The sequence below is a fragment of the Oxyura jamaicensis genome, chromosome 7, assembly GCF_011077185.1.
Source record: "Oxyura jamaicensis isolate SHBP4307 breed ruddy duck chromosome 7, BPBGC_Ojam_1.0, whole genome shotgun sequence".
In the NCBI taxonomy this organism is placed as follows: domain Eukaryota; kingdom Metazoa; phylum Chordata; class Aves; order Anseriformes; family Anatidae; genus Oxyura; species Oxyura jamaicensis.
This window is the reverse complement of record NC_048899.1, coordinates 9,995,401-10,021,612: the sequence shown is the minus strand read 5'-3', so window position 1 is coordinate 10,021,612 and position 26,212 is coordinate 9,995,401. Positions and strand designations below refer to the sequence as shown.

The window sequence follows — 26,212 nt, the reverse complement described above, 5'->3', positions numbered from 1 at the left end:
AGTCTGAGACTGTCACCTTCCAAATACTGAAGTCCTGATCCACACATACAATACATCTTTGCATGACTGTTAGGAGGAAGGCTTAACCTTAAGAAATGTACGTGGAACTAGGCATGTGCCACTGAGACAGAGAAAAGCTGCTAACCTTCCAGGGCAGGCTGTGCTCCAACAGCAGGCTGAAGCCATGCTCCTCCACTGAAATTAAGGTCAGCACAAGGTCTGTGCAGTGCTTAAGCCCTAAAAATAGGTTTTAAGTACAACTTAAATGACACTTAAACTGGCCTCATGTTGACACTGTATGAAGCAGTGGCTTTATCCATTGCACATAAATAGTTTATTTTCTTCCCTCCCCTCACAAGGAGATTTGAAATGAAAAAGCAAAATGGTGAGCTGATTTGGAACTCAGCTTTTCATACTTACAAGCTACAAGCACAGAAGTAGGTTGGTCTAGAATTTGTTTTCATCTGGAAGGAAACTCTGGGTTAAATATTAATTCATCTCAAATCAATATAAACCTCTTAATGAGTTCAGGGGGGTCAGTCTAATGCTGTGCCTTTGCTTCTGGCAGAAGCAAGCAAACATCAGCTTCCAAAGTGATTGTTTCTACTACAATTGCACCTAACAATAACAATGATATTTGGTAAATGCAAGCAAATAAGTAAATATACAAGGGAATTTCCTTTATAACATTAGTCTTACTTCAATGCTTTTAAAATATTATTTTGATTACAGTGTGAGCTGCTTTAAAAGCAGCCTGTGCAGCTCTCTCAGCAACACTGCTGTGAAATCAAAACAAGTATAATACCAAATAATTAGGGGGAAACCAAAAGACAAACTAAATAATTATAATTCCAGGAGTAGGACTGAACTTGGTCTACTCCTCCTGGTGCATGGAAAAAAGCGTATTGCGGCACAGAAAGCCGCTCAGAATCAGATTGGTATCATTTGACAGGACCCCAACACAGCTGGGCCTCCCAGCTCAGTCAGCAGGCAGTGCAACGGCACCTCTGGAACTCTACTGCCAGTATAAACCTCTTATGGACTCAACCTCCCAAATCCAAAGAAGTCCCCTTCTTACACAGCGTAGTGTAACAGATGCTGCCTATGGAAACTCCCCACTGGAGTTCATAATGCTTCAGCTATTTTGTAACACAGTCTTTGGTTATACTGCCTACTTCCGCATACACAGTCCAATATCTCATTGCCCTCATGCTTCAGGCTCCCCATAATGTCCTATGAAACAGTCTCTTCTGATGGACTTGCAAGACAGAATCCTATCTGACGATACAATAACATATTTGGATTGGAATGACTGATTTTTATCAAACTGATAAGCAAACACACAGTAACAGTGGTTCAGCTGTGCCATAACATAGGGATCAGGTAGTGTGCGTTAACATTCTGCGATGCAATGGCATTATTTGCATAGGGCAGCTTTCAAGGTTTTTTCCTCTGACTGGAGCCACAGAAAGCAACTTCCTCAAATCACGGACATCTTATTTAGCTGTCAGTCCCTCACCAAGTCTAAAAAGTCCTCACACCAAATGCTGTTCTGCAATTTAGTCTTGCTGTGGGCTGGTTCTCAAGCAATCCTCTAGGCAAGAAGTGACATTACTCATTTTACGTTGTCCCTAGAAACATTTTCAAACCTCAGGACAAGAGGGGACAATGATAATCAGAAGCATGTAAAGATGGGAAACAAGAAAAAAAGTCCCATTGGAAGCTTAATACTTGAAAATAAAGAAAAGTTAGTAGGATAGAAGGAAGGGAAAATGTTTTAGATAGGAACGAGTTATGGATAGGAGGTGAGCGCAATACATAGCCTAAAGAGAACTCTTTTAATTGGAAAGGAGGAAATTCAAAAAGTCCTGGCAATGAATATACAGCTTGTCTCTAAATAGACACCGTCGTTTCAGAAACGACAGAAAATCTGAAGATAACCATAAAAAATTGAAAAGACTCTCTAGAGGGATCCTCCACAGTTCACTGAACAGATGAGTTATCACAAGGAGTGCATGGATTTCGGGAATATAGCTAACTGTAAGAGGGGAAGGGAAAAAAAAGTGAGGTGGCCCATGGATATGCCTAATAAATGAACTCCCTTCTTTCCCTGTGTTGCCACCAAAGAAAGTAGTTCTACCAGTTGATGTCGTCGAAACAGATGAGTAATTTCACAACCAACAGAAGCTAGGCTCATTGAAGCTGGTTGCCTTTGTGACAGTTTAGGCTTAAAGATTCTGCAGATCCAGATGAACAGCACAAACTACATCAAGCCTCCACCAATTTTCTAGTCACAAGCTTAGTTTCTGTTTTTCATAGTGAAGCACTGTTTATGTTTGTTATTCTTTGTCTCACGGCATTGTGATATCAATAATAAGCAAAATCAGAAGAAAATAGGATAGAAAATGTAAGCTTTAAAAGATTAAAATAGTACAAGCCAAGCAGAGTCGAAACTGCCTCAAAATCAAAAGTTCTCTGAGACTCTGAGGAGTGACTTGTTTAAGGAAATTATGCAACTTTCTCCCACATTTATTCAGCCAGGTAAAAGTTATTCAAATCCACTTGGTTACCATTTGAAAATTACTCAGATCGTGTATTTTTCAGACTGAACACCAAGCAAGTAGCCTAGTTTGAGTAGGCTGATAGTTCAGTGTGGGCAGGAGTTTCATATTAAGAAGCCTTGGTTTCTATTCCTTTTTTGAATGGGAATTTCTTTCACAGGGCAATATATAACCACAAAAACATCATTGCTCTAATTATTATTCCTTATTATCAGCCTTCGTTCTCTCTATGATCTGTCATGTTGAAGACTAAAACAGCATTTGAGATGTACAGGTTGTCACGGTAATGAAGATGCACTGTAGATTTTCTTAAATGGAAAAGAACAGAAAAGAGGTATGTTAAGGCTGAACCTACACATGACCAAAAGAGAAAAAAAAAACTAGAGGAATACAAAAAAATAGAGACAACTTACAAGAGGCAAAGTGCGAAGTACTGAACTAAACTGAATAACTATCTTTCTGGAAAAAGAATGAAGAGTGGAAGGAAAAGAATATAACATCGTATCAGTCTCCTCCTCTATCCAGCAGAGCCCTGAAATCAGCTTGACTGAGTGCTACACAGAATGACATGTCAAATCCTGCCTCTCCCTCCCACCATCCAGAAAGGCTCACAGGGCACTTCGAGGCAGGATGCAGGCAAGTGACACAGCGTAAAAGGTGCAGAATGGCACAAGTTAACTAAATACAAGGTGTGGATGCTTCACCAAGCATTTTTGTTCAAATAAAACAAGTAAGATTAAATCAGAGTATGATAGCTGAGAACAAGATGTTCACAGCTTTGATATCCCTCCTAGGACAGGCCTCCAAAGGCTGAACCTTACAGGCCTTAGAAAACACGCTCCCATCCGAATGAATGATGTTTGTCACACCCTTGCACTGAAGCTGTACCACCAAAAAAGCAGGTAACTAATAAATAAAAACTAATACTCCAAAGAGAGATTTAACTAGATATAACCAGATTCAAAGGGACAGAGCTATTGCTATTATACTTACGTGGAAGAACTACGCAAATTGTGATAACAGAAGACTGTAAGACCATGAGAAATAAAACTGAAGACTCACTAAAAGACCATTAAACCATATGCCAAACACTGTATATGCATCAACACAGCAATTCTGTGAGGCAATTTGGCAAGGAAATTCCTCTTTTGAGGGGCAATGAGAAAAGCTGATTCCTGCACTAAGACTCCTCCAAAAACAATTTGCCGAACCCAAGCATCCAGAACCTGTCAGCACAAATGCCCAAGTACTGGCCTCCTGGGGGAAAGAGGATTTCTATCGAACTGACTAAAGACGCTCTCAGTGAAACACATTTATAGTGTTTAATTTGCCATTCTTGAAGAGTTGGCTTTTAAAAAGTACAATTCTAAAATTTATGTTTCATTATAAAAATGATATACCTGATGGCAAGCTCACTGGGAATCGAACCAGTTTTTTGAACTTGTGCGTGTCTTATTCAACTCAAGCAAATAACCATTTCTTCTGTGTACCCACCTTGCACATGGCTAAAAATAATCTCAGCAGCATGTTGAAATCTCAACCTACCCCATTCAACAGATAGGTTTAATACAGCCAGGACTGATAGTAGATCATTTATTTTGAGAGTTAAACTTCTTTGTAGTCCTTCTTTCAATTGTTCAGTTCTTAGAAATCTTTGTATTTCCTGCTCCTTCTTTATGGACTTATATTTTGTTTAAAGGATGTCAAAAAAGTAGTAAAAATAAACGTATTAGGCTATGCTGGGGAGGCCCCACCACCTGCTTCCCATGAACCGTGTCTATTCTTTTTTCAAGCCCATTGGAAGCAATGTACTACAAGGGATAACATTTACACAAAGCAAACAGCAGTGCTAGATAAACACGCTGTTTTTACACGGAGAGCAAAGCACATTAGTTTTCAGAGGGCAGCACTCATTGTCACCCACTTCACTGGCAGCAGCCAGCTGAGCAGTCTGTACACATGCTGGCTGGCTAATGGTCCCAGGTATAACTTCAAACTAGCCACCACATACATTTGCTAGCATAAGCAGATAAATCATGAGAACTGTGGCAAATATCTGTGGCAGAAAAGGGACAAAAATGGGAAGAAAGTAAATTTTTCAGAAAATAAAAATCCTATCATTTTCAATGGCTGTGATTATTTTTATATCCCAAACTTGTTTTTCAATTTTAGTTCCTCTTATTAGCAGTTTTCTTGCATTTTCACTTGTGACCATGCAATGATGTCCTAAAGCTGCAACCTTTCAGTTTTGTGAGATACCAGTACTGAAGGTGTTAAGCATCTGAAACAGATGCAATGGCTTAGGAATACATCGCTACTGGTTGCTATCGCAGTGGTAAAATACATACGTGGTAAGATACATTCGCAATGGTAAAATACATTCTTATACACTCCTGATAGAAGAGAGGCAGGTTTTATTGAGAAGGAATCTGACGTACTTCAACCTTTTTCTGACAGCAAGACGAATGATTAATTCTTGAAGCAAGAGTATTGCTGTACTGGGATGAGACTTCCAGTCCTTATAGAAGACAAGACAAGGTCCCTGGCAATACTAAAGTTAGAACACTTCTTAATTGAAGGGCTACTTAATTTGGAATCACCTACACTCCAGTCTATTCCTGTAGGACTTCTTCTCTATTGTGAAGCAAGACAGATAAAGCTTGTTATTGTCCCTTTGATATTGTGTATCCACTCACCGTTCAAAGGAAGTCTTTATATAGGGTATGTAGTAAAATAAGCTGCAGTATGAGTCACACTGCAAGAGTCCATGCTTCTCGAGCGTTATGAGGCACCAGAGGAATCAAATGACTTCCATATGAAAAAGAGGCATTATCCACCAAGCCACAAGTATAATTATAAAACAGCCTTTAAGAAAGGTTTCATTAAGAAAGAGGAAAAGCCGCCTTCATATCTAAAACCATTTTACATAATTCTTCTGCTAACTTGCAACTCTAAAACCATATTAGAAACAAGTACTGCAAAGTAAACTATAATAAAAACCAAACACATTGGAAATAAGGCAATTTTTTTTTTTCAAATTTTATATAAATATAATTTTATATATATGTATAGTTTTAAAAAGCAGTTAACGCAGTTTTTTTAATCTGGTCTGTGTCCCTTCAAAAATTCTGAGGGAAGTTTAGTGTTATAGAATAAGGAAGCTGTACACATACGCCTGACATATTTAACTGCCTAGTTTTCAATTAACAAGTATTCCCCTACATACTGCTGGCTATTTGCTTAGGAAGCATCACAGAATACAATTTTAGCATTATACTGTTCCTTCAATTTTATAACCCTCAAATTTCAGTGAAAATCTTGATAGCTTTTAAGTAAGATGACCTCTGTTTTCTCTATTTATACAAGCTTATTATTTGTGCAATTCCTAAGGAGTTAGAGGAAAGTCTACTGTACACAACCGTGTTGGCATAGATCCTCAGCTGTCAAAAATTAACAATGTTTCACTGGCTTCAGTGAAACAGATTTATATTAATTGATCTGTTCCAATGACACTAATGATCATCAGTCATCTTGTAGAAAGGCGTGTTTTCCACTACCTGGTACCGTGGAAGAGATCTCAGGACATCTCTGCTATATTCCCAAGTCACCGTGACTAATCCTTGAACCAAACCTGCTATATAAAGACCTATTTAGCTGAGAAATATGAAGTTTGACTAGCCTGCAGCCTTAAGGAGATCTACTGTTCATTTCTGCAGTGGGAAATTTCATCACTGGGAAGGGCCACATCCAGTCAGCCTACGTCCCACCTGTGCCCTAGGCCCTCTTCTATTCACAGGCTCTGTTGCATTGCCTTACAAACAGGGAACATGGACGAGCACAGGACTCACAAGTTCTGTGCCCCCAGTCTGTATGTAAAAGAAGAATCACATAGCAGCTTCAGAAATTATTTTTACGCCCAAAATTTAGGAAATCACAGCAGGTTCTAAGAGCAGCAAACAAAAGCTTAAGGAAACAGGTATTAAATACTCTCAACACTCTCTTGAAAACACCTGGCAGTAACTTCTCATGGCAAAATCACAAAAATTTTCACATCACCAGTATCACCTAAGTCTGGCAAACTTGACAGGTACTACAGATCTCACATGATTAGAAACTGCAGTGTAAATAGGCCTGCAGACCTACTCAGTGACTACATTCTCCAGTGAGGGTCAGTAGTGCTGGCTTCGGATAGAGCTCATCCTTCCTGCAAACAGAAACAAGTGGGAAAATCCAGATGGGAAAGAAAAACAGTGTAAAAGTGTGCTAGTGCACAAATACCTAATAAGGAATCGTTTGTCAACAAGGGCATGGATAAAAACTGTTATAATTGCTACAGGTGCCCAAAGGTGCCATTTTAAGTGTTATTAAAGAAGTGAGCAAAGAAGAGCCAAAGTAAAATTAACTAAAAAAATGCCAAACAAGATCACTGCCAGCACAGATCTGCTGATTTGCTCTGCCTCAAGGAAGAAACTAAGGACCTGATACACCACTGTTACTCCAATTTCACATCAGTATGACTTTTTGCAAGATATGTAGAACTCCAATAATGCTCAAATACCTGGTTAATTAGAGCAACAGAGATGCGATTCAGCTGAGGTGCCCAGTGTGCATTCTAGAAGCTGGAAGAGATGACGATGGTCAGAAAAGCAATTTCAAACTACCAGAAGATGAAAGGCAGAAGCGACAAGTCTTTGGACTCAACCAACACTCTCTTTGCTGGAGCAGCAGTTCCACTAAAGAGAAGTAGATTGTCTTTTCTCTAGCTTGCACAGAGCTACACTTTATTTAGATCTATCACCATCATCCTGAACAGTACAAAGAACAGTAGCACACATGCATATAAAAAAAAACTCCTGAAGAGGCTCTGTCTACAAGAAACGGCTACAAAGAGGCTGAGCCAAATCATCTCTGAATTTATCAGTATGTTTTGGAAGTTTCTGAAAGATAAAAGATGTCTCCCCTTAGAACTATAATTCTCAGTGTCACATGTTAGGCTTTGCTTACTAATGAGAGTCAGTACTACGTTTGATCTGCTTCTTTATGGTTCTCCTCTCATGCCTTGCAGAAGGATGGTCAAACCTCTGCAGCTACAGCATCCAGAGCCCAGTTTTGCAGTGTCCCCTTGTCACACAGCCCACGCCACGTCCTCTCCCTTCCTGCATGGACAGGTGGCAGAGCTGTCTGCTGGCACTGAAACAGCCTGAGGGGCAGCAAGAGACACTTGGCTACTAGGCAGCATGCTGGCCAAACAGCTGCTACCCCAGTACCCGACAGGAAAAAGCAGCAGGACAAGTAAAAGAACCTGCAGGCCAGGCAGGACCTGTTGGGCACCATGGTTATTCACAAGGGGTTCTTTGATTCAAACTATCAGTACATCACCATCCGGGTGAACACAGCCCAGTGGAATGCTACTGAAAGAAGTACTTAATATTTGTAAAATGCTTCAAGGTAAGTAGATTAAGGATACCATAGAAGTGCCAGCCAAAATGATGTTATTCTGACACTTCATTCCTTCAGGAATATACAGACGCATACTACAGAACGTAACTGGGCTGATACCTCTTTAAATATAGATCATTAGAGCTCCACTGAGATTCCCGTCAGTGTCAGTAAATCTGTGTACAAAGAACTACTCATTTGATTATCGCACAATGCAAAGCCCCATGCATATATCCACAATGATTATATATTCAGCACATTCCCTTTAATGTCAGTACATCAGCCGTGCTTCAGCTGAGATTTAGCATTCACCGCCACATTCAGGCGAGGATTGTCTTGCTTTCTCATCTACCACACTTGATCTGCCTCTTTAAACTTGGCACTTCTAGCAACCTCTCCCAGCTAGGTTTTAAAAGTAGATTCTTCTCTCCTGCTCAATAAGCAAGAGAAGAGAATATAATTTCCTGTTTTATGTACAACATCTGGCACTGCAGAAAGAACCACTGCAAATCTTACCAAGGCAGCAGAAAAAAATAGCTGAAAATCCTCCTGCATGGAAAATGGCTCTGCAGCATTGGCTATAAAACCCACTACATATTATATGAAAGGTTAGTGGATTTCCTGGCAGAATATAGTACAGTGTGTGGGATTTGATTGCTACATAGAAACAGAGCAGAGAGAACACCTTCCATCAAACACTAAATGATGAACCAACCTCAGCCTGATTTTTCCCTGCACTAAATTAAAAATGCCAAGAGAAATCTGGCAGTCGTCTACACTTTCTAGTGTTAATATTTTGAGTGATAGCCTACACAAAGCATCTGCAACCATCTTCCCTATTTAATTGGCAAACAAGCTGAGGGTACAGAATTTCCCAAAGCACCAGAATGGCTTAAGCAACCACACTTCATTTATAGCAACAGCTTAGACACTTCAGAAACTATATGGCACTCATTCAACGACACAGGGGACAGAATTTAAAGACATTTCAGCATTTGAGACACAGTTACCCAACCATTGGCCCTCAATAATCCCACAAGAAGTATATGACAACTTGGGGTTTCCATGTCAAGTTAGGAACTCTTTATCAAGCTTCCAACTCCAAAAAGAGGGCTATTAAATGAAGATAATCCCCTATTAAAATGCAGTCTCAAACAGGCGAATCATGATGAAGTTCACCTTTGCAACGACAGCACATGACAAGGGCATGTAACTGCCGGGTTTGACTGTGCAGGGAATGATCTTAGAAGCTTATAAAGCAGCAGGAGATGAAGAGCGTGGTGTTTGGTTCAGGCTGTTTGAGCACTGAGCAGACTGCCTGGATCGGAGGCCTGCTGAGGCAGGTGGTTTCCTGGTTTCCCTCGTTGCACACATGTAAACATCCCTTCCTAGGGGACTGGAGAGGACAAGTAGGATGAGAGGCTAGATTAAACTACCAGAAGATGTGGCCTTCCAGCCACTTGTAATCTCTTGAACTTTCCCTATTAACAAAGAGTAATGCTGCCTTCCAAACCTTTGTGCAAAATCCTAGCTCTTCAGCTGTCTGTCAGCACTTAGCCACGTTAAGGAGCCTGGGGGCGAAGTACCTGAGGTCCTGGCGGTGTCTATGAAGCCAGGACTAGTCCACGGAGCTTGGATATTTGCCAGGTTGTTTTACTGGCCCTGTCTGCAGGAGCACTGCCTACCTAGAGGTCAAATACCTACAAAAACCTGTCCTGGGCATCTGTGGAGATTAACGTGGAACCTTGCCATACACTTACGTAAGGTCATGACACGATGTTGTTGCTTGTCGGTACTGATATTTATTGAAGTGGAATAAAGCACTATTCATGAGGTAAAAGCCAGCCCAATGTTTTATTCAGAATTAAAATGCTTTTTCCAAAGAGAATGGCTTTTTCCAGTGTGGTAAACACTAGGCCAATTCTGCTTCCCTTAGTGTCAGAGGCAGCTTCTGAAAGCAGCCACCCTAATTTGAACCATTACGCTGGCTACTCAGGGCAACTCAGTCTGGCAAGCCAGCACCATCTCCCTGGGGGATGAATACGGCTAAGGGTAAGCAAGCAGGCACAAAAGTTGGAACTTGGGCACAAGGGCAATTAGGGACTGAAAAGGCTCTCCTGGCTAACTGGAAAACTAAGTTTTCCTATCGTGAGCAAGCTGGAGGGAAGCTGGTGAAACTCTGTTATAACAAACCTCATTTCGGAAATGTTCTGCCCAGAGAAAGGCCTGGACCATTAGTGAGACACCAGCAGGAATTTTAATTTAAATTTCATTACGACTGAAATAATTACTGTCCAGCAGTGGGGACTATATATTTCTCCCAGGCCTCCATTCTGTCTGAATTCAACACAACATACCTGCAGCCTGGACATTTAGGTTAGACCAAAAATTTAATCTACCATGTAGAGTTTTTCTAAACACATTTTCACTGAGCTGTATGCCATTATAATTAAAATTATGAAGGTACGTGATACATACAGCTGACACTGACTTCAAATTGTTAAAGAGAATGAGGTACAATTCTATGTCACGTTACCAGGTCATATGATTAATCCCAGAAATTTCCACAAGGAGCAGACCTACAGCAACAATGGCAGCCAGTTTACATTTTTAGGGCATTGCTATCCAATGGCAAGGTCAGCCCAGACTCAAAAACCTTTCTGACAATCCTGTGATAAGATTCAAAATAGATCTTGCATATTGCTGGAAACCTGTTCCTCACTCTTCATTGCCCCTTTTAAGAGGTGACAGAAACCGTTAATATTAGTAAAGTCAAAGGCACTGGCTAAACTCAGGGAGACCTAACAGAGGGTTGCACTTGGAATGAAACCACCAGGACTTTAATGTTAGGCAGGGAAGGGTTTTTACAGATTTTTTGTAACTATAAATAAAAATTATAGCAGTATTTTTTTCAAAGTTCTTCTTCCCCTAGCATAGTAAGGCTTACATCAACAAAGATCTCAAATGCTAAGCTTTCATTCAGGTGTACCTATATCTAATTTACGCTTCAAGAAGTTCATATCAATAGTGGATGTAGCTATTCAACACCATCCTCTTGCAGGCCTCTTGCACCCCCTTCCCTCTCTCTCACACCTTATTCTACATCAGTAGATAATCACCTACACATCCAGTTTTAAAACCTAGTAGACACTGATGAGACTGAATGGCAATGCATGATGTTACTCAGCCTATAAACCTCTTGGAATTCCCTTCCCCCCAAAAAACTGAGCAAATGCCTATTACATCCATCTCTTCACACCTTCCCATGCAGCCCATGGCTGTAGGCAGTGGACTCCCCAATACAAAGCATTCAACCTAACGAAGGCCTACAGCCTGCCCAGGTGTTGGCTCCTACTCCTGTGCCCAACATGTCATCATCTTCATCAGGTCTGCAAAGATGGGGGGGGGGGAAGGTTCCTACAGTGGACAGGGATTAATGAACAAATTTAAATCTTTCAGAAATTTCTGCAGACAGAAAAAAGAATAGCCAGAAAGGGGGAAGGCAAGTATTGAGACAACACTGCAATCAGCCTCTTTGCAAGTTGAGAAAATAGCCACTTTTTTTTTCGATGAAAGACCATGAAATCTCTAGTTAGAGATTTGCAGAAATAACCAAAGCATCATAAAAATCTTAAAAAAAAACACAAAAAAAGAAAACACCACAGATCACTTGGTTTGCTTTCCAATGTTAACATATATTTTACATCTTATATATAACATCTTAGCAATCTTTCAATGCAAACAAAGATTATGCACACGTACATACTGCCTATATTCCACTCCATATTGCGTTTCATAGTATCTGAAGCAATTTAATTATCATCAGCCAGAAAAATGTATTGCTGCAACATAAAGGTGATTCAAGATCAATTTGTATAATCTTTCTTCTCATAAAAATAATGAGCCTTTTTCTACTGAAAGAAAAGCTAAAACAACAGTTGACCCTCCTGTCCACCCTGAATTTGTATCTGCTGTTTTATTTTTGACTGTACAAAAGATGAATACCTAGATCAGCCAGCCAGTTCTAATTGTTTGTCTTCCAGACCACAGAGCATGTTAAAAAGAATCTGACTGGAGACTGCACCGCTACCCTTTGGCCTGTTCACAGGGCAGGGAGAGCCTAGGTTCTGTAGGTTGCCTGCATATCACACTCTTTTACCAAGGTTTCTGGTTTGAAAGAGTACTTTGGAAATAACAGTAACCCTTCAGGCTTTGTTCTTCAATTTTCACAATATTTTGAGCTGTTTTGTTTCTAAGTTGATAGCAGACAACTACTGAGAAAAGAAAATTAGTCAATGATCTTAGCAAGAGTCCCAGAATGACCCAGTATGAAACACATTAGGACTATTCCCAGAACCTTTTGTGTCACGTCCTAGTTATCATGTGCTGTTACATTGGATCACCTTACTTACAGAAACAAAGATAGCAACACCAAACTCATACGCATCAAATGGGACGGTCTATTCTCTTCACAAATTGCTATCACAACTTTCAAACTGAAATTAAAATTGAACCAATTCAAACTATGCTGCTTTCCATGTCCCGATACCCCATTCCATGATCTTTTCCATGAGAGTTCCAGCAGTGCATTCAGGTAACTGTAAATGGATGTCTATCCATTCTTTTCCCTCTCTGCACTAACTGTCCTGGAGTCTTCTGTAAAGCTCATAAGCATATCTAATTATTTGGCTGTCCTTGTGACCCATCAGAGTACAAAAACAGGCAGGCATTTAAAACAGGCAGGCATTTGGTTTCCATGCCCTTTTGAGAGCAGATTTTATCAGCAGCCATTCACTGGAGCTCAAAGAGCGAAGCAAGAGAACAGAGGAAAAGGCTGGTGTGGGAGCTGCGTGGGTCACGAGTACAGCCACAGCTAAGATGACCACAAGCCTAACATCCTTTTTTGCTGTGGGGCTGCCCACCTCTGGCCTGGGGTTTTATTGCACATTTTAGATTGTGTCCTCTTCCACATTTCCAAAGGGGAAATTCAAACTGAGTCTGTGGATCTATCTGGGGATTTAATTATCTTCAAACTATCACTAGGAATAAAAGTAGTAATGAATTTATCTAAAAATCAACTAACTTCCCACCCTCCCCTGCAATTCCCCCTGAAACACTCACTGAATAATTTGCCAATTAAAAGCTAGACAGTCCACAAGTTCACTAGTCATTCATTTACAAAAAGACACAGGGCATCCATTTTAATGCTGCAGTCACATTTTAATCAAATATTCATCCTCAGAGGTCTTTGAAGGGAGGAGATATGCTCTCTTTGACAAGTCCATTCTTAAAATAAATTTTTGGCTTAACAGTTAACAGGTCAAACAAGAATGCAGCAGGCAAGTCATGGATTAAATGCTATTTTCAATAAATAGGACTCAGCGACATCAAGCAAGAGTCAGAATGCACAAGCTCAGGGGCAGGACAGTAATCGGGACATGCATTAACTTCAAAAGTTTGCCATTGTCCAATTGTTTTGGATAGCGTGCATGACAGCGCAGGTCATCTACTGGAACAGGCAACTTCAGACTGCAAAAGCTCAACGCTTCCTTGCACCAGAAGTTCCATGAGGAAATGTGACTTGATCTAATTTTGGAATCTGGAAAAAAGACAAACATCAGGAAGGAAGTTTAAAAATATTTGGAAGAAAGTCCTTTCAAAGGAAAAGGAAACTCAAACCAGATATATCCAAATAGTAAAAAGTCAGCATCAAACCACAGTGACATGTCTCTTTGGAAACAACACACAAGGACTGCTGGTCCCTCTCTGCAACACTTCAGACATGGAGCAGAAGTCACGGCCATCTTTGGAAGGGTTTAACCCAGTGGTTTCCAGTTGTTCCTGTACATACTGGTACTGCAGCCCCCCAACTGTTTACATCCAACACACACTAAACGCTACTGAGCTAGGGTTGCACAGAGCTCCATAAAATCTCCATTCGGTTTCAGACACTCCTATCCATAGAACAACCTTTGAAACACAAGTCTGGAATACTCCAGACTCCATGGATGATAAACCAGCAGGAGATCTTATAAGAAAAAGGTAAAATAAACTACTCTCAGGTTTCTGGGAAAAAAGACGTGTTCCCCTATTTCCATACCAACTTCTCAGCACCATGCACATGCTGTCAGCTAGTGCAATCCTCTGTGCATCTGCTTAGGCCAATGCAGAGCATTGGACAAAGCCTCACACACGCCTTTGTGGAACACCAGGATCATCTCAGCTCAGTACTGGCAAGTACAGACTCCAAAGGATTAGTTCTCACTCCATTTTAAGTTTTTAAAAATTCTTAATTCACAGAGGAATTAAATGAAGACTATTAGCTAACTCCCAGTTGTGAAAGAGGAAATCCTCATCAGGCCCTAAAATGGTCTATTTTACATTACAGTGACTGTCAGAAGGGTGAATGGATGCATGTTTAACTTACAGTGACATCAGAGAGCAAAGGTTTCTTCCCATTCTCACTTTGTCCTCCCCTCCTCTTCCTTCCTCCCACCCTTTTTTTCCTCTGACAGCTTTGTAAACAGTACAAAATTCATTCTGAGCCAGGGAAAAGGGGGAAAATGGACAGTGAGCAGAGAAAGAGGGCTACCACCTCCTCCTTCCATCATCTCTCCTCCTCCTGCACAGTGGCAAGCCACACTGTAACAGCAGAGAAAAATCAAAGGAAGGAAAATGAATAACATATAACACTGAAAAATGCCTGTTTGGAAAATGCTGGTTTTCAAGGCAAGGTGCTATAATGTTAGAACTGGCCATCACCACTGAACGGAAGAGAACTCCAACGAGGCTTTGTAAAATGAAAGAGCTCGAGGCTCTTTTCCCTCTGTGTGTGAGATGAACGCAAGCATCAATGAAATTTCACAAAAGGAAAAAAAGAATATATAAATATATATATACACACATGTACATGCACACAAACCTGCTTCCGTAACACCCTTTTCAAAGTTTAAGTACAACTTCTATGAAAATAATCTATAAATTTCAGGCAATGCTGGTATAACAAGAGACAGTCTATCCTCATCCTCCTCTTTTGCTCTAATATGCTCCAACATGCTCTGCTATGATCAATTTTGAATTCATAAACTAAACAAGGCCCAGCTGGGTAAATAATGAGCACAGACAGCACTGTAGGAAGTGGTTATTTATCCTAAATCATCCCCCACACAATCCCATACCCTCTTTATTGGAATCAATGTAGTACTGGAATTTCATGTTTCAGCAATACAATCTATGTCTTCACCACAAGTGCTTATTATAGAAAGCTCAGCTTCTTCTCTTTTTACGAGTTCACCAGTGTCTCATATAGTCTAACTTTGTTAACTCACCTATATTTTCAGCTGAGTAAAGTATCCCACACTTCCCGACCTGAGCTGCTATGCAGTACTGCTGTATGGTTTTTCAGAGAATGTGGTAGTCAAGCCCATCTGTAGTTGTAATTCTGCATTTCCAAAGCTCTGTTCTATCACTATGCAGTGAGCTTTCCTTCTGACATGTGCATGTCAATACTCAGTCTCTGCATCTGTAAAATGCTTTGGCATCCCTGACAAAGAAGGACTCTATGTAAAGGTCAAGTTAATAACCTTCTTCTTGAGAAAAAACATTTTAGGAGAATTTAAACAGAGATGCAACTCTAGCATTCTGGCATTTCTTACAGCTGCTGTTTGCTAGCTAAGTTCCGTGCTGCTTAGAGTCATGTGTGTTCACATGATCTGCTAAGCTGGGGGCTTGCCCTTGAACTTTTTTCTCCTACATTTTAAGATCTGACCAGCAATACTTTTATTGTATAGTGCTGAGTGCATGAGCACACATGTAAAGGGCATGTGATGGCAACTGCATCTGAATAGTTTATAACTAGTCTGTCCTTTATCACTACTTCTTTGGGTATTGAAATTATTTCATTAAAATTTCAGGAGTTTTTTTTTTTTTTTTTTTTTCCCCAATCAAACAAACAACCAAAAGGAATGCAATTTAAATTGCACTTAGCCTTACATGGCAACCACAGAGTAAAGGAGTTATATGTTCAATTTTCATTTTCTCTAGATATGAGAATATGTATGCTAATCATCTTTAGAGGATATTGATACCGATTTTTTCTCTACCAAGACTGCTTCAATATTTATTTAAAGGCTAGGACAGAATGGAATACTAACACCACCATTTCAGGCTTCCATATGAGTAATGCACAATGCATTAACTCTCTGGAAAGACATGAAGCTTATAAACTGAAACTCTGTCCAACACTATAGTGATAAGCGTTTAGAAATATAAGCGATCATTATAAGAATAACATAACCCATCCAAACCCATAGGTCAGTCAATTCTATTTTTGTGTTCTAACAGGAACTGTGGCATTAGCATAGGGCATTACACAGGGATTAATGACTAGCCGGAATTAATGGCCCTTGGCAATGCCCGAGGCAATGAACTCCTCCCACCTACTCATTAATCCCAGGAGATACTTGGTTTTCCTTTGGAGCATTAACATCAGAGGGGGTTGTGGTTTGCTTTGTTTTGTTTGGATAAAATCCTTTCTGCACAGGATTTTGTGCTTAGATTATTTGGATTATATGCATGTGTGAGTGAAAATACAGTGAATTAGCGGGCTGAATAGTATCAGTGCCCGCAAGACTGTGTTCTATGGGAACAAGCATTCTCAACATAACAAAGAATGCAAATAGGCTGTTTCATTTGACCACATGTTCTCCACACATTTGAAGTGACAACTATACTGTATTAACAGCTTTCTGTTTGACTTCCAATGCTCCAGCTCCTTCAGGAAGTCTCTGTTTCATCCCTACTGAACCTTCTTGTTCCACAACACCCCACACCACTGCCACTATTAGCACCACTGCTGTATGAATGTCATAAAATCTTCGGACAGGTGCTAGGCACTTTCAAAGCTGGCCACAACACAGGTACATCAAAGATAATAAGCATTTTAGTCATTACTGCCATGCAGTTATTAGCACATAAACCTTAATTTGGGAAAAAAAAAAAGAAAAAAAGAAAAGAAAACAAGTAGGAAAAAAAGGAGATGCATGTTACTTTGACCCCAGGCATGGACTATTCTCAGACAGCAAACATATTGCAGACTTTCAGCAGCTACACACGCATAAAGTATTGATTGTTCTTCTCAGGTGAATACACCAAAACTGCAAAAGGCCCTTCAAATTCAAACCCCAGATAGTCTCTTCCCCAGACAAGCATTGCTTGAAAGAATAATCCATGTGACTGAGACACAGTCTGGAATGCTGCCATTCACCACAGTAGAAGTTCTTGATATGACCAGCAACAAATGAGAGAGATCTCTGACTGCTGAGCACTGCACACTAACCCTCAGCAAGCTGAGCTCTACACTGACATTCAAATACTCTCTAGTAACAATAGCCTACCCATAGAGTAAGGGAACTCAGAAGTCAGAAACGCTGTTATCACATGGTATAAAAAATAGCCTGTCTCATATTTATTGAAGCTTCCAGCTTTCTTGCTGAGCTATAAACCATTCTTGGTCAAATTCTCCACTCAAATGCACGCAAGAGCTTTCCCACTGAAACCTAGATGGTTTGTTTATACCTGTTGAGATTAAAGAAGGCAAGGTTTAATTCTTGTATCCAAACTTGTTGAGAAGCTTTGTGAATACATTAAAAATAATAATAATAAAAAAGAAGTTCCAGAGAAATCTGACCTGTGCTCTTGTTCTCTCCAAGAGGAAGATTCGGTAACAGAAAACAGCATTAGTTGTGACAGTTGACTGTATTTGTAGCAATACAGCAAAAAAATAGTAACAGACATGAAACAAATATACTTGCCACCCTGGTTTGTTCAGAATTCTCCACAGGTTACTTTAATATTAAAAGCACAGACCTGTACTGAAGTGTCTCCCCACTAAAAAATGGAGCTGACAATTCTCTCTCTCCTCATTGCGGCCTGGGGAAATTAGGCATTTGTGTGCAATTAGCAGTTTTCCATAGCCTTCCACTGTCTGCAGAATTGTTGTTGTAGTGATGGTGATGTTACTGGGATGTTTAACTTCCTTCCCCTCAAAACAGATAAAAGCTCAAGTGACAAAGTTTCTGACAAAAGAATTTCTGGCAGAAGCAGCAAACTAGGAAATGCAGCTCCTGATATAAAACAGCCCACTCTGTCTAGTCTGAGAGAAGGCTTGCTGCCTTGGTCTTTCTCAAATCTCCTTGATGGATGAAAAATTGCCAAGGTTTAAAATACCTGAAGGCTTCTTGTTATAAGAATTACATGATTTACAGATCATGATAAATCCTGACTACAAGATAACAGTGTTTCATAGAGTTCCTTTCCTTCACCAAGGTTACATTTACAGCGTGGTGAGTGTACTGGGTTGACAGGGTCCCTTCTCACTCAAACAGATTGCTAATATGCATAAGCAGCATTCAAGTACTGAACAAAAATGGTAACTGATACCATCATTATGGAATTACTCAATACCTCAAGAATTTTCTTTGTATTTTTCCCCACACCTTTCTTTCTGCCTCCTTTCTTCCTTCCACCACTCAACATCAGTCCTAGAAAAACCATGTCAGATTATTCAATGGCCCTGTTATCAACAAAATGGTCACAGTAAATCGGTAAATTGAAAAACGGGGTTTGTACAGACTTGTATTGAAAAGTTCAATCTGAGTCTCCACTACCTCCTCCTGGGAATTTCAGCTGAACCACTGAGGCAGGAGCATGCAGCAGCAGCACTGGCAGCCTGGTGCTGGGAATGGAAACCAGGAGCAGCCGCCCATGCTGCACCCACTGCTCAAACTGGGAGGGTAACTGGGAGACAGCGCAACTGCACTGCAAGAAGCCATGCTACACTTCTCCCACGGCCTTGATCCCTGTCACCAATGCTAGAAGTGAACTCTACTTTTTATTGCTCTCTCTTCCTTTCAGCGATTGTCCCCTCCATCTTTCAGTTATTTGTTTAGATCTTCAGTACATAAAAATCCTGGCACCGCCACTATGGGCTCCGAGCCATCTGAGCAATCTTCTTAAAATATACCAACACATCATCCATATGGTTATCCAATATGTAACTATTTACTTTCCAGGATAATAATAGGTAAAAAAAAAAAAAAAACTGTAAAAAGCTTCATAAAGCTTCACAAGTCACTGTCACCCTAATCAGGATTTTCAGTGAATAGCAGAGTTACAGATATCAGTCTGCATGATGCCCTCTTTGAACATATTTTCATTCTAAATCTCCATTAAACAAGACCAAAAGGTCAGGCAAGTGGTTGTCCTTAGGAGTTATCTGTTAGAGAACCCTGCTGTGTGTGCCCCAGCAGAGTCTAGTACCATGCAGTGCACAATGTTCTGGAAGAACTCCACTTCAGAGACAGCATTTAGCAAGGCTGGGAAGACGATTTGAAAGCTAGGAGGAGAGACACCAAGGCAATTCCTTTCCATGTATGATCTTCTTCCATAAAAATTTATAAACATCAAGTGATTTTCAACACCAGTTTGAAGATTGGGTTGGAGGACCTAATCAGAGCATAAAATAATTCAGTTCTCCTGCCAGCTGTAACAGGTACTATTTGCATTATAATCCAATTACGTGTAAAACTCTCTTGCTCCTTCCAGAGATTCATCGTCTCCCTAGAAGAAATTGGTATCAGATGAGAATTCACTTTGTTGAGACAATTAACATATGTATCTCTTCACAGCACGTGCAACGCTGTCCAAGGACAAAGTTGTTGAACACCATTTTTGAAGTGTACTTCAGGTGGTAACTGAAAGTATGAGTTGATCTGTAGCTGCTTTCTATACCGCAGCTTGCGAGTTAACATCTTACGCAGGAAGTTGGTGGTGATACGGAGTATTCCAGACACAATTCAGATTAGTGATTATTGAACTTGGGGAAGAAATCAATGAGCTCTTAGGCCTGCGTGGATAAAGTCAGATAAGAGCTTTTCTGGCATACTTCAAAGAACTACAATTCTCAGGTCACCTGGGCTAGTTGGGAAATGGTCAGAGGTGACTAGAACCCAGGAAGGACAAGGAAGAGCAACAATCAAAAAAAAAGCCATGTCACGCCTTGGTCTAGGGAGGAGATCAGGCAAGATTCAGGATAGGAACACAACACATTCCTTGAAGCAATGCAGCACATTCTCTCCTTTGGTATCACAGTGCTTGAAGGACCTCTTCTTGGGGCAATACAGGTTTCTTCTGGGAAGAACACTGAGATGGAAGATGCCAGACTTTTAGCTTTAGGAGGAAGTTGTGCTGGTCTGTAGACAGAAAACTAAAATAAATGCCATCTAATCAAAACAGTTTGAAATCCTATGATTATACTCGGGTATTTTGATAGCCTTTTTTTTGTGTGAGATACCACAATAGGGCACATGCTGCTTTAAGGATTCAGGCCTTGCACTGGTAATATTAATAAACAGGAGCTTTTCCACCAAAATATTCTTGCTCCTACACTATGCTGTTGCCTGAATATCATAGGTATAAGCAAATTCAATATACTGAAGTCTGCATCAACAAATCCCCTGCTGCTCTGAAAGTGCAGGGAATGGTGTCCATTAGCACGCTTTTCTCTTAAGTACAAGAAACTATAATTAGCATAAATTTATTGACTAAAACTGAAAGTAGAAATAAAGACCAGGTTGGAGTCTAGTGAGAGAGTTTACAGGCAACAGCAAAACACTAGGCATAATAAATAAACTCAGAATTTCACTCGAGTGAGAGGATCTGTCTTCTCTTGACTAATAAAAACTGCATACAAGGTCAAATCTGGCCTACAAATTGTACTCAGTACTTTTGTTTCTTCAGCTAAAAAGAAAGCTTAATAGAAAACATGACCTAAGCCCAGTTTTATCATATACAATATAATTCATTTAGCACATAATTTAAGTGACTACATTATGAAACTTCACAGAAATACAGAGAAGCAAATGTTTGTTTTCAGATCACAATATGAACACAGCTACAGACTGTGTTGGCAGATGTAGCAGTTTTGAACTGTTCATGATAACTTTAGCCTTCGAAATCTTTACAAATTTTGTCCAGTTACAAGCAATAAAACAAGCAAATAGTTTTCCTTTATCTCTGTAAACCAGAATACTCGCCTGCTGTTCCAATGAACTCAGAAAAAAGGTTCCCTCTATTTTAGTAACAGAACTCCAGTAACAGGAGCCAGATTATTATGTTTTTCACGTATTATGTTCTTCACGAATATAATCGGTCTGCCATGGAGTTTACAACTTAATACTACATCGGGTACATGAGAACAGAAGCAACATCCAAGAAACCACCAAATTCTCCATGCTTCCTGTTGCCATACATCTTTCCTTTTTTTTTTTTTTTTTTTCCCCCCTCAAGTCAGAATGTAAAGCTACATGATCCCAATGGGACCTCAGCAGCTTCAGGGGCTGAGTACAACCAAGAGCCTGTGTGATCATGCATATGCATATCCTGCACAAAAATAAACTCATCACTTGGTCCACATTTCATCTGTCAGTTAACCAGGTTGGTTTTTTATTTTGCTAAGAAGAATGAACTTTTTTTTTGACATAAAGCCTCACCTTTCCCTTTCTTCATTCCCACCTCTTGTTCTTCTTGCCATACAACTATCTGTATGGTAGATATAACTACTTACACATTTTTCAATTGCCACAAAAATAATCCATTTTTAGATTAAATGCAGGCTACTTTCTAAGCCTGTTATTACACTTGGCCATAGCTACAAAACAAAAAAAAAATAGGTGTTTTTTTTGTATCTTTACACTTACTTTACCAAGTTCCTATCACTGAGGCATCCCTTACTCCTCCTTTTTCATATTCCATAAATTTGCTTGAAGCTCCCTAACTTTCCCTAAAAATAAGTAAATACATAAAGCATTATTTTTTTTAAAGTGCTTCCAAAATATCCCACTTTCAGAGTACACAGCAAAACCTACCTTTTCCTAAAAAAAAAAAGTCTCTTCCTAAAGCCACGAGAGACAGCATAAGATTCTACAGCAGTAGCTTTTACTGCATACTTTTTACTTTGAACAAAGCATCACTGTAACACCTGAACAGTAATATTCCACCTTTCCTTTTTATTTTCCCATGTATTACTTAAACATGCTGCTCTGATTTCTACAGAGAAGATATTCCCTTGTAGCAACAATGAACAACATCTTTATAGTCTGATAGAGCTGGAAATGTGGGGTATCCAGGATATTTTCACACATTTGTTTGCTATATTGTAGGCTCAATTTAAATAAGATAACCTAATTTAGTTAAAAAAAAAAAAAAATCCGAAATAAGATTTACTGCAAAAACTTTTAAAATTTAATTTTCAGACTAGCAATCAATGTTTATTCAGTTTCCATTTATCCCTGCCTCCCCTTTTTGCAGATGCTCAAGTGACATTAAATTAAACAATTGCACAAATTTTTTAAATTGTAGGAAAATTACCATCTGCGTGTAATACAGGAATACAAAAAGGTCCACAGAAATCACTTTCTGAAAGAATTTTTCTTAACAGAAAGAATAAAGCAATGGAAAAATTCTTGCAGTAGTAGTAATATATATTTGTGGCATTCTGCCTCTCGAGCCCTTTTTGAAATGTAAGATGACAAAGATGAAGAGAGAGATCTCACTAGCATCTCACCCCAAGCCTTACTAAATTTCTGATATATGATGGTTAGGATTAAATATTAAAATATCCTCAAAGAAAGAACTACACTGAAACACACAGCAATAAAGCCCATTATTATTCACAGACATAAACATTATCAAACTATTAGCTGTTTGTCATTATACTTCGCTCCATTATATTTCCCCTAAATCTATGCAGAATAAAAATATAATCTTGTAAACAACAACAATTACAGAGGGAAACAAAAAATAAAGAAATCTTAAACTTACATTGATGTGTTATTATGGGTCCTGCACAGCAAGTAGCCCAAGGGTACATTTTAGTTTTTTTATCCATGCTCCGTTCTTGTTGCTGATGTGACCACTTAGGCACATGGTCAAGTTGCAATCAGCTTCTCTCTTGGTGATGTATGAGAGCTGTGCTGATTTATCTAGTCCTTCTGCAGCAGATTAGCACTAATGTTTCTGCCTCTGCATCCTACCTTTCTTTAGCAGTAGACTCTGCATTATCATTGGCAATCCAAATTAAAGAGCCAGTGAATGTAGCATGGATTTTTTTTCCCTCTGAAACAATTGCAAAGCAAGTATTCTTACACAAATACCACATTTTGATCCACTGAGCCTCTTTTTTAATATCTTTAACAAGAACAGCAGCAGTCAGAGATATAGAAGAATGGTTCCAGTAAGTCTGCTATAATCTTTTTATGATTTACTCTGTTAAAGAAATATTCTCCTATGCAGATGGCCCTAGGCAAGAGACAGCTGTAATACACCAACATTTCAGCCAAAACCACGGAATTTTCACTTTCTGACACAAACGTATTATATACATGCAGTGAAATTCTAGTTTATCCCAAAGTGGCCAGTGTGAAATTAATGAAAGAGGCTTATGGAAGGAAAAAACAACAACAAAAACTAACAAAAAAACACCAGAGGCTTAAAGGTACTTAACATATAAATTCATTTGACTAAAAAAAGATTTCACTACCTTACAGTGTGCGTTCATTACAAATTCTCTCTTTTCTTCTTAGGACTGACATATTTTACACTATGGAATTGTCAAATTTAGCTATTAAAAGTATTACAAAAGAACCTCACTGAACCTTATCATTACCCCATTGTGACTTTGCAGTAAACAAGTAGTATTTTAGCAGTAAAATGCAATTGTTAATTCATGATCTTTTCAATTCAAGACATCACGAGCCACAGCTGTTTAAATTTTCATTAGTACTTTGAAAAATATTTAGGAAAAAATGGATGTCTTAGACCATCTAGTCCTGAAAATGTGAACACACTGACAAGTTTGCTCACTGTCACAATGACTCACATCACTGCTGCTCCTAACTGCTACTCTTCCTGATCACAGAAGATAAGTACTCCTTCAAAAAACAAATGCCAGGCCTGAATATTAAACAAGAAATACGTGCCACTGAAACATCAGTAATATTTAAATACCAGACAATTTTCAGCTACTCATAAAGTTCCATTCTCTGTTTATTATCAGCATTCATTTTAAACAAACATTACATGGAGTACCTTAACACTAAACGGAAAAAGAGGAAAGAAGGAAACAGTGTTTATTATAAAACACAGAATTAATTCTGAAACAAAGACAGGGTATTTTTCTTCTCATGTGAAAGTCCACTGTGGCAAAACGTGGCAATATCCTTCTCAAAGCGCTTTCTGGATTTTACCTACACAGAACCTCGAACACAGAATGTACGACTTAACCATGCTCATTCTCACAGAGTAACAGTTTTGTGAGAATAACAAAGGCATTTTTAGATTTAGATACTGGACTTCACACGACTTCAAGTCTTCCCAGTTTTCCTCCTCTTTTTATGTGTTGCTGATAAAGAATGAAATTGGTGACTGCAGAAGGGCACTCAGAAGCCAGAGAGAGCATTTCCTAAGGAAAGACAGCTGAAAAGAGAGTTTCAAACCACGCCCAATGCTGAGCTGCCAGGAGCTGACTAAATGAACACTGAGCTGATGTACCTTCAGCCTCATCGCCTCCCAAACTTGGAGCAGCTCCTCACAGATGCTGCGTAAGCATCTTGTGATTTTGAACTTGAGAAGTTTCTGGGTTATAGTTGCCTACCACCACACACTCTAACAAGAGAAGGTGTTTATTTAAAAAAATACAGAATGGACTCTTCTATCTTGCTATGAATCCATCTCAGGACTGTACTCACCCAACGAGCAGTAATTCTACGTTGCCTTCTCTTGGCAATGTGATTCACATGCTCAACTCTCTCATCTCAGGACAAGCATCCTAAGGAAACTGCTCTGTTCTGCTAGGAGCACTCCAGTCTACACCATCTGCGGAAAAAAGTGTGCTACAATAGCAAAAAAGAGATCAAGCTCCTTACATCAGAGAGGAGACAATGGCAGTGACCTTTCTGACTAGCTTCTACCAGCGAAAAGGAGCGTGGCATGGATTTGGCAAACAAAAGCAAAAACTGCTGTCAACTCAGAAGGCAGGATGAGCTGAACGGATACTTTCACTAAGAACTGAAGCAAGGTCTGGACCCCAGGGTTTCACGTAGATCTTTGCTGTACTAGGAAAGTTAGCCACAATACTGAAAACTGGTATAGAAGCATAGCACTGGAGCTGCTATTGCAGATACATACAAAGTGACAGTAAAAATATTCAATTCCACTTAAACCATACCAGTTTGGGATATTTTTGGCCCCAGGCTCCGATTAGAAAATTGTTTTGTAACCTCATTGCTCTGATGGTTAGAGAGAAGCTTCTTCTGTACAGCCAAGCTGCGTTAGTACCAACCTGTTCCTGAGCAGCACTATTTAACAGCTTCTTTCCCCTGAATGGTAGTTTTATGTATTTATAGAAGGCAATCACATTTCCTATCAGCTGTCACATCAACCGACTAAACAAGACGTGCTCTTTTAGTCTTATCATATAAAATAGACACTCCGTCACCTTTACCATGGTAGTACTTCTCTGTACCTAGACCAGGCTGAGTTCACCTCTCTAAACAAGTGTGAGGAGAAATACCTGCTATGTTCCATCCGAGGACTTAACCACAGAACTTACTTTAGTAGACCAAACAAACTACAGTTTTAATACATGGCCACAAAAAAATAAAATAAATAAAAAAAAATGCTACCATCTCACCTCCAGCAACTAAAACTACAACAGCTTTGTCTGTTGGAATTGTGACGTACACCAACTGGGATGCATTAATAGAAATTCCCTCTGCTACGAGGGAATTAGACGAGGCCATGAAGTAAGAATGAACATCAATCCACATTGACATATGTCAAGCAAAAATATGTATATAACAGTTCTGCTGTCCCACCTGCTCAACTCCCAATTATTTACCAAAACAACCTTTCTAGAGAATTGATTTGATAACACAATTTCCAGTTCTCTCAGCAAAAGTTGGTTCCATATCTATTCAGGATGGGCCAGAACGAAATAAAAAACACGATCTATCCTTTCTAAGCCCTGGTGGTTTGCTTAAGTGTTACACACAAGCTATGCAAGTGACACGCTAATACTTCAAACATGCAAATAGATTATATGTATTTCTACAGGAAATTAGTCAAGGCACTTGAGAGTGTAAAGCCAAACAAAT

General features: G+C 39.5%; 1 protein-coding gene across 5 annotated transcripts in view; it reads right to left on the bottom strand.

The window, feature by feature from the left end:
* RAPGEF4 (Rap guanine nucleotide exchange factor 4) overlaps positions 1-26,212 on the bottom strand; it is a 148,188-nt gene that overhangs the window by 87,262 nt on the left and 34,714 nt on the right. Inside the window, exon 1 of one of the 5 annotated variants that reach the window (XM_035332471.1) lies at positions 22,881-23,118. The exons of the other annotated variants lie outside the window; for them this stretch is intronic. The gene's annotated coding sequence lies outside the window, so the exon portion shown is untranslated. Of the gene's footprint in view, positions 1-22,880; positions 23,119-26,212 lie in introns of those variants that run through there. 5 annotated transcript variants of the gene reach the window in all.